Genomic DNA, 9,081 nt, shown 5'->3' on the forward strand with positions numbered 1-9,081 from the left:
ACGGACTGGTGGTGGATCTGCTTTCCTATTGATTCATGTAGGGAATCCCGTTTGTGTGCATTACCATGTCATGAATACGCTTTAAAAATGCAAGTGCCCAGAACTGCGTTTTCTCTCCCAACTGGGAGATTAGACCATGAGTCTAAGTCGTGACCAAGTGGCATGCAGTGTGTGCAACATTCAAAGCCTGCCTACAACAGCTATGTTTTGAGTCTCCAGTGATGCCTGAGCTGCTGTATAAGACGGGTGAATGTGTCTAACTGGGCTGCTCTCAGTTGGTGCTGCACTTTTTGTGAGTGTGAGAGTGTCCAGGGACTGTGACCATAAGATCAGCATAAACAATTAAAGGCAATCCAATGTCTTCAGAAATAAGTATGGGCTCCAGAGTTACTTGGAGACTGGCACCAGGGCCTTCAACTCCACAAGGTGATGGCGGGTGAGTGAATCAGTACTCACCCTGCCATATGATTCAGAGAACTGCTCGCCAGTGCATAATTAATAAGGTTCCACACACGCAATCAGGCATGAGAACCCATCCTGATGCACAGTGGGCTGTGTGTCACTAATCCCGCCAGCTATTGCATTTAGTGTCTGGAGCAGAAAATTCCACCAGCTTTTTTCCTATTGATATCTTCAGACATCATAACCAAGGAGATCACACTGGTAAATTAAAAGAAACAGGGATCATTAATCTTTGCTTATATTGCTAGTTCCTTAGTTTTCAGTACCTATACACAATCATCTTGGAATGATTTTAAACATGAGAACTATAGAAAGAAGAAACCTTTCAGAACTGTGTTCCGTTCTGCCAGTGTGAGAAAGGTATTTGAGGACTAGGGCCACAACTCTCAAATAACAGTGGCAAAGAAGTTTAATTTACTTAATATGGGTTAAATTGTGGTGTTAATGTAAACCTTACTTGTGATCAATAAATAAACTTTGCTTTAAATAACAAGGAATCATCATCTTCAGATGAGAAGAAAACTGTTAAATTTAAAAGCATGTTCAAATTAAGTAACCTTGGGTACTCAGCCTGTGGAACTAATTTCACAGAACAGAGGGAAGCTTGTTACAAGAAATTATTTTGAATTGATTTATTACTGTCACATGTATTGGTATACAGTGAAAACTATTGTTTCTCACTGCACGGACAAAGCATACTGTTCATAGAGTACCTGGGGCGAAGGAAAGGAGAGGGTGCACAATGTAGTATCTAGGGTGAAGAGAAAGATCAACTTAATATAAGGTAGGTCCATTCAAAAGTCTGATGGCAGCAAGGAAGAAGCTGTTCTTGAGTCGGTTGCTATGTGACCTCAGCCGTTTGTATCTTTTCCCCCCACGGGGGAAGGCGGAAAAGAGTACATCCGGGGTGTGTGGGGTCCTTGATTATGCTGACTGCTTTTCTGAGGCAGCGGGAGGTGTACAGAATCAGTGGATGGGAGGCAGGTTTGCGTGATTGACTGGGCTAAGAACATAAGAAATAGGAGCAGGAGTAGGCCATCTAGCCCTTCGAGCCTGCCCCGCCATTCAATAAGATCATGGCTGATCTGTTGTGGCTCAGTTCCACTTTCCCGCCCTCTCCCCATAACCCTTAATCCCCTCTCTTATCAAGAACCCATCAACCCGCTTCTTAAAAATATTTAGCGAGGCAGCCTCCACCACTTCAACGGGCAGAGAATTCCAGAGATTCACCACCCTTTGAGTGAAGAAGTTCCTCCTCAACTCCGTTCTAAACCGCCTCCCCTTTATCTTGAGGCTGTGCCCCCTAGTCCTACTGTCTTTTTTGAGCGGGAAGAGTCTCTCCACCTCTATCCTATCCATCCCATTCATCATCTTATACGTCTCAATGAGATCTCCCCTCATTCTTCTAAACTCTAACGAGTACAAGCCTAGTTTATTCAGCCTCTCCTCATAGCTCAATCCCCTCAACTCCGGTATCAGCCTAGTAAACCTCCTCTGCACTCCCTCCAGGGCCAAAATATCCTTGCGCAGGTGCGGCGCCCAAAACTGCACACAGTACTCCAGCTGCGGCCTCACCAATGCCCTATACAGCTGCAGCAAGACCTCCCTACTTTTATATTCAATCCCCCTCGCTATGAAGGCCAGCATCCCATTCGCCTTCCTGACCACCTGCTGCACCTGCAAGCTGGGTTTTTGCGACTCATGCACAAGGACCCCGAGGTCCCTCTGCACCGTCGCCTGCTGCAGTTTTTTGCCACGTAAGTAATAGTCCTTCCTACCATTCTTCCTACCAAAGTGGACCACCTCACACTTGCCAACATTAAATTCCATTTGCCATTTCCTGGCCCGTTCGCCCAGCCTATCTAGATCCTTCTGCAGACTCTCCACACCCTCCGCACAATTTGCCTTTCCCCCAATCTTGGTGTCATCAGCAAATTTCGACACCCTGCACTCGGTTCCCTCCTCCAGATCATCTATATAAATGGTAAATAGCTGAGGCCCCAGCACCGACCCCTGGGGCACCCCACTAGTCACCAACCGCCAATCCGAATAGCACCCATTGACCCCCACTCTCTGCCTCCTATTTGACAACCAATCCTCTATCCACGCTAACACCCTACCCCCAACTCCATGTCCCCTGACCTTCTGCAATAACCTCTTGTGAGGTACCTTGTCAAACGCCTTCTGAAAATCCAGAAAGACCACATCCACCGGCTCTCCTCTATCCACTGCCCTAGACACATCCTCATAGAACTCCAGTAAATTTGTCTACATTCACAGACCTTTGTAGTTTCTTGTGGTCTTAGTCAGACTAGGAGCTGTACCAAGCTGTGATACAACCAGAAATAATGCTTTCTGTGCTGCATCTGTAAAAGTTGGTGAGAGTTGCTGCGGACATGCTAAATTTCCTTAGCCTCCAGAGAAAGTAGAGGCGTTGGTGGGCTTTCTTAATGATAGCTACTGTGTAGAGGGAGCAGAACAGATTGATGATCTGCACATCTAGAAATGTGAAACCCTCAACCATTTCCACTTCATCCCCATTGATGTAGATGTGTATTGTGATGTGACCAAATTGTAGTTTATCATCACAGACTGAAAACTTTGCAGGCAAATGACTTTATGACAAAGAACATTGTCTCATTTTCTCCCTGAGACATCCAAGTATCATGCTTAGGCAAGGTTCCAAATGTTGAGTTCAACCTGTTGATCAAATAACCACTTTGAAAACAAATTTGCATGTATTTTCAGTGTATTAATCAATCAGCAGATGCATAGTTGATATTCCTTTCTTTGTTTTTGCTTTCCATAATTTAACATCTATCCAGTACTCATTGATTTAACAGCTGAGCCAATATTATGTGTAGTCTTTAGACTGCACTATTTGTAATATATATAAATGACTTGGAAGAAAATGTAACTGGTCAGATTAGCAAATTTGCAGATGTACTAAGATTGCTGGAATTGCCAATAGTGATGAAGATTATCAGAGAATACAGTAGGATATTGATAGGCTGGAAACTTGGGCGGAGATGCGAGGTGATGCATTTTGGTAGATCCAATTCAGGTGGGACTATAACATAAATGTCAGAACCATCAATAGCATATGGACACAGATCTGGGAGTACAGATCCACAGCGCAGGTGAAAAAGCTGATGAAGAAAGCATATGGCATGCTTGCCTTCATTGGATGGGGCATTGAATATAAAAGTTGATAAATTATGTTACAGTTATATAAAATGTCAATTAGGCCACATTTGGAATACTGTGTCCAATTCTGGTTGCCACACTATCAGAAGGACGTAGTGGCCTTGGAGGGAGTGCAGAAAAGGTTTACCAGGATGTTGCCTGGTATGGAGGGTATTAGCTATGAGGAAAGAAACTGGGATTGTTCTCCCTGGAAAGATGCAGGCTGAGGGTGACCTGATAGAAGTTTATAAAATTATGAGGAGAATGGATAAGGTGAACAGTTGCAAGGTTTTTCCCAGGGCAGAAATGACAATTACAAGGGGGCACAAGTTCAAGGTAAGGGGAGAAGGGTTCAGATGAGGTATGCAGGGGAAGGTTTTTACACAGAGGATGGTGTGGGCCTGTAACGTACTGCCAAGTGAGGTGGTTGAGGCAGATACATTAGTGGCATTTAAGACATCTGGATAGACACGTAACAGGCAGAGTATAGAGGGATACAGGCAGTTGGTCTTGGTAAGAAAGCATGATCTGTGCAGGCATGATGGGCTAAAGGGTCTGTTCCTGTGCTATACTGTCCTTTGTTCAAGACAAATGAGATTAGGGGACTGGGAATAATTGGACCAGAATGTGAACACGTAATTCAGGCCTCACTGCATTCCTTCATTATTATTGTTTCTTAATTGAATATTTGAGCTAGGCCCCTCAGGTGTGAAGTTAGAAAACATTGGAATCCTTAATGCGGAGAAGAAGTTTGGAATGCTGTTCCACAAATGGCAGTTGATCCTGGGTGAAATATTAATTAAATCCCTTTTAAAAGCCGTTGAGGGGTATGAGGTGTCGGTGAGTAAATGGAGCCAAGGCACAGAAATAGCCTTAATCTCATTGAACAGCAGGATAGGATCAAGGGTCTAACATAATAGAATTAGCTTTTAGAAAACTTGTCACATTGTAGTTGTGCCCTCCATACAGTATGTGCTTCAGCTTCTACTAGTCCCTGTGTTACAAACCCCTCAAATTTATCCATCATTTTCTATTTTAAAAAGCTGATGATCTGATTGAATAGTGTCACAGGCTCAGAGTCCTGAAGGCCCTGATTGCAAGTTCTTAAAGCCTACCACTTTAATCCTAGCTTGGGTTCATGTTCTCTAATTCCACACCTGGCACACGTGCTGTCTCTTTCCTTCCATGCTGTTCTTTGGGATTGTGTGGTATGTTGAAGGCCTCATATATTTCACAGCACCAATTTTAATTTTGATTACAATAAACCACTTTTCAGATATTAATGAAAGATGTGACAAGATGTGGTTAAATAAGGAATAGGAGTGGGTTAGCAAATGGCTCAGAGGCACCTCAGACTAATTGAAACAAATGAAATGCAGTGGTTTGCACTTGTTTTAATAATGCAGCAGACCATATTAGCATAGTTTGCTAGTATTTGTTCACTTGTCTAAAATATTTCTCAGTAGTGCTTGTTCCAAGATGTACTAATCAAATGTGAACTCACTGTATTTTTTCTCTCTCCTCCCAACTCCTCCCTTTCTCAAATTACAAGTGGCCCAGGATATATTGAATTGCATTGGAGAAAACTATGCACTGAATACCAGTTTCCCTTTATTAATTTAAGTGTCCAGTGTAAGAAATCTTATGAAATCCAAAGCTGTCCGGAAGCTTCAGATGTTCAAGGATGCTTAACTAATTTATTTTGCGGACTATACATGTAGCTGTAACTGTTTGGTTAATCTTCAGTTTTTTGTAAAGTGCCTTAACTTTCTCAACAAGAACAGTCATGTGAATAACGTCAACTAAAAGATGAAGATAAAGTGCAGAACCAGTGATCAGTAAGCATTGCTACCCAGTGATATTAGAATGAAGTGTGCCGCTGTGATTGTAAAGCAGTGATGTGGCCTTTATTCCAAAAGAAGCTTTGAAAATAAAGGTTGCCTAATTTCATATCATCATACTGGTAATTTATTGTACAATGGGAGTTGCAAAATTCATTTTTTTAATGTTAATAAACATTGTTTTTAGAGAAATAAAAATGTATTTCATTGAAATATTTATTTTTTCTATGTAAAATAAATGCTCTTTTCTGTATTGCTATGTTTATTTTCATCTTTTAAAATATGTATGTATATACATATTCAAGTCTATTGTAGACTGCCATGTTCTCCATGAATGTTTGAGTTAGACCCACATTTAGGGAAGCAATTCAAATAGCAGTCAATTGTACAAATCTATAATGTAGTCTCAATGTTTACAGCTCCAGGATGAGTAGCAAGCAATGAGAATTCCAGTTATATGAATGTGATTTTAATTTGTGACTAGCAGCCTGGTGATTTGCGGTGTGTGTTGTGCACAGTGTAACCTCGCAAAGACCTATCTGGGTCAGGTGCCTGGTTAGAAGCTCCTCATTGGAGGGTGTAAATATTTTGGAGTGTGATAGCTGTGTAAACGGTCCCAGACCAGTTTTACATGAGGAGAAACCTGGATGTAGACTGCCCACCCACTACATCAACATATTGTGTAGTGAATACATTGATTCTAATTGACCCTTCATTGGTCACTGGGGTGGCATGGGAGCACAGTGGTTAGCACTGCTACTTCACAGCACCAGGGACCCGGGTTCGATTCCTGGCTTGGGTCACTGTCTGTGTGGAGTTTGCATGCTCTCCCCATGTCTGCGTGGGTTTCCTCCCACAGACTGAAAGACCTGCTGGTTAGGTGCATTGACTCAAACAGGTGCCGATATGTGACAACTAGGGGAATTTCACAGTAACTTCATTGCAGTGTTATTGTAAGCCTTACTTGTGACAAATAAATAAACTTTAATTGGCAGGCTGTCAATTTCAGCACCTGCCTGCCATATTATGGGAGTCATCTTGCGGTTGGGCAGGAATGTGGTGGAATGGAGACACCACCACCACCACCACCACCCGCCCCCCAGGAAACACATCCACAGGAGGATTGTAAAATTCAATCCAAGGTCTTCATTACTTCTCTTGTAAAGCGTAAAAGGTTACTGCACAAGATAAGACCACATAGTGTTGGGGGTGATATTTTAGCATGGATAGAGGATTGACTAAGGAACCATACAAACATGGAGTAGTCCACAGGGATCATCGCTGGAACCTCAACTATTTATGATCTATATTATTTTTGTAGCCAAATTTGTAATGATACAAAGATAAGTAGGAAAGCAAGTTGTGGAGAGGCTGCAATGAATTTGAAAAGGCACATAAATATATGAAGTGAGTAGGCCAGAATTTGGCAGATGGCTTCTAATGGGGGAAAATTACGGTTGTCTATTTTGGCAGGAAGAATAGAGGCTCAGAATAGTATTTAAATGAAGAGAAACTTTAACATGCTGCAGTATAGAGAGAACTAGGTTCCCTTCTAGATGAATCATAAAATGTTAGCATGCAGACACAGCAAGGTAACATGCAAAGAGAGACTCAGTAGAGTACATACGTCTCAATGTTATTACAATTATGCAGCTCCTTTGGCTTTTCTCCGCCTGGTGGTTGTTCTGTAATTACAAAGCTGAAAATGTTAAATCTTTTTGGAGCTTTCATTTCACTAAGGAAGCTTCCAGCGGGCGACAGAGTGGTTAGCACTGCTGCCTCACAGTGCCAGGGACCCAGGTTCGATTCCCAGCTTGGGTCACCGTCTGTGCAGAGGTTGCATGTTCTCCTTGTGTCTGCATGGGTTTACTCTGGGTGCTCTGTTTGTTCCTGCAGCCCAAAAGACGTGCTGGTTAGATGCATTGGCCATGCTAAATTCTCCCTCAGTGTACCTGAACAAGTGATGGAATGTGATGACTAGAGAATTTTTACACTAACTTCATTGCAGTGTTAATGTAAGCCTACTTGTGACACTAGTAAATAAACTTTTAAAGCAACAACCTACTCTGAAAACTCCGCTCACGTTTTCACAACTGTGAAAAATTCTACCACAGCGGCTGATAAAATCCACTACATTCCAAAAAAAAACTTCCTCAAAAATGTAATTACAATATTACAGATTTTAAGGACAATTGTTTAAAGTACATTTCTGTCTTCAATCCTGTACATTGGAGCTTTAAAAGCTTTTTCAAATTGGTAAGAATAGCCAACATACACCTTTATGTACTAACTCGAGCCTTATCACACTTGTACCTCTAGAAATGGCTGCAAGTGTCATTAAAGTGAAAGACTCCTCCAGGGTTGTCCTCTTAAAGGTGTGAATGCCCCTTGGCTTCGGTGGGGCAGTAGACAGGAAGGAACTTTAAAAGACCACAGCATAATTAATTTCTTTGCCTGGTGGAACAGCGATTCATGGGCATTCACATTGCTGTGATAAAGTTAGGCTGCAAAACCATGAATGCGGAACCCCCAGGAAGAACTCAGATGCTATCAGAGGGATTTTCTCTCTGCCACTGGGATTCAGAGCACGGTGGCAGAGTGGTTAGCACTGCTGTCCCACAGCACCAGGGATCTGGGTTTGATTCTGACCTTGGATGAATTCTCCCTGTATCTGTGTGCGTTTCGAGTGGATGCAGGTTAGGTCAATTGGCCATGCTAAATTACCCCTTAGTGTCCAAAGATATGTGGGTTAGGTGAATTAGCCATGGTAAATACACAGGGTTAGGGCATAGGGCAGAGAGGGTGGGTCTTGGTGAGATGCTTTTTTAGAGAGTTGGTGTAGATTTGATGGCTAAATGGCCTCCTGTGCTGTAGGATCTCACCTGATTTCTCAGCCCTTGTATTTTTTACGAGGGCCAGATTTCCGGTGAAGTCAGCCTCTCGTTGGAAATGGGCAAGAGGCTGAATAATTTATTCAAATATATTTTAATGAGGATTTGCATCTGTTTAGTGAACGTGGTGCTGAACTGTCTGAGCTCGCTTGCCTTTATGAATTCGCCAGAAGAGGCTGTCTCCCATGAGGAGAACAGCTCCCCATGAACAGGGAGCAGTTGTGTTCACATCGCCAGTGGAACTGGAGGCCACGAAGGCTCCGTCGGAAGACTGAGGTCAAGGGGTCAGTGCCAACCTGGAAGCTGGGCACTGTGGAGGCCTATGGAAGGGGTGGGGACTGAAGGGGCAGCTCATTCAGGGAGTGGGGCTCCTGCGCATTGCGCAGATGCGATCAGATCGGGGGGAGGAGGGAGGTGGCATGATTTGTCAGAATGGCAGGGGCTACATTTCTGCGTTGTGGGACTCGTGATCAGCCGTGGCCCCACCAACTGAAGGGGGGGTAGGTGGATGTTTGTTGAGGCCGTCTGCAACAGCAGGGGCCTGACAGTTCTCTGTCAGACCCCTGCTGTTGCATTTGTGCATGTGCATTAGCTCCCTCCACAGACTAGCTGGCACATTAATCCCTGCCCACTGCATGCAGCAGTAATTAGAACGAGAAACCGTCTACACCACTCCAATTACTAAGCATGTAAGAATGGGT

At 43.3% G+C, this 9,081-nt stretch overlaps 1 protein-coding gene across 6 annotated transcripts in view; it reads left to right on the forward strand.

Annotated features, from left to right (window-relative positions):
- The window catches only part of ccdc18 (coiled-coil domain containing 18), a 128,035-nt gene extending 122,312 nt beyond the window's left edge, over positions 1–5,723 (forward strand). For 5 of the 6 annotated variants that reach the window (XM_080195230.1, XM_080195236.1, XM_080195234.1 and 2 more), the window contains one exon: positions 5,201–5,723. The gene's annotated coding sequence lies outside the window, so the exon portion shown is untranslated. The remainder of the gene's footprint in view (positions 1–5,200) is intronic. The other variant, XM_080195232.1, reaches the window with a different exon arrangement.
- Positions 5,724–9,081: the final 3,358 nt, after the last annotated feature.

Source organism: Carcharhinus amblyrhynchos, chromosome 9 (genome assembly GCF_965287045.1).
Source record: "Carcharhinus amblyrhynchos chromosome 9, sCarAmb.v2.hapA, whole genome shotgun sequence".
NCBI classification, from domain to species: Eukaryota; Metazoa; Chordata; class Chondrichthyes; order Carcharhiniformes; family Carcharhinidae; genus Carcharhinus; species Carcharhinus amblyrhynchos.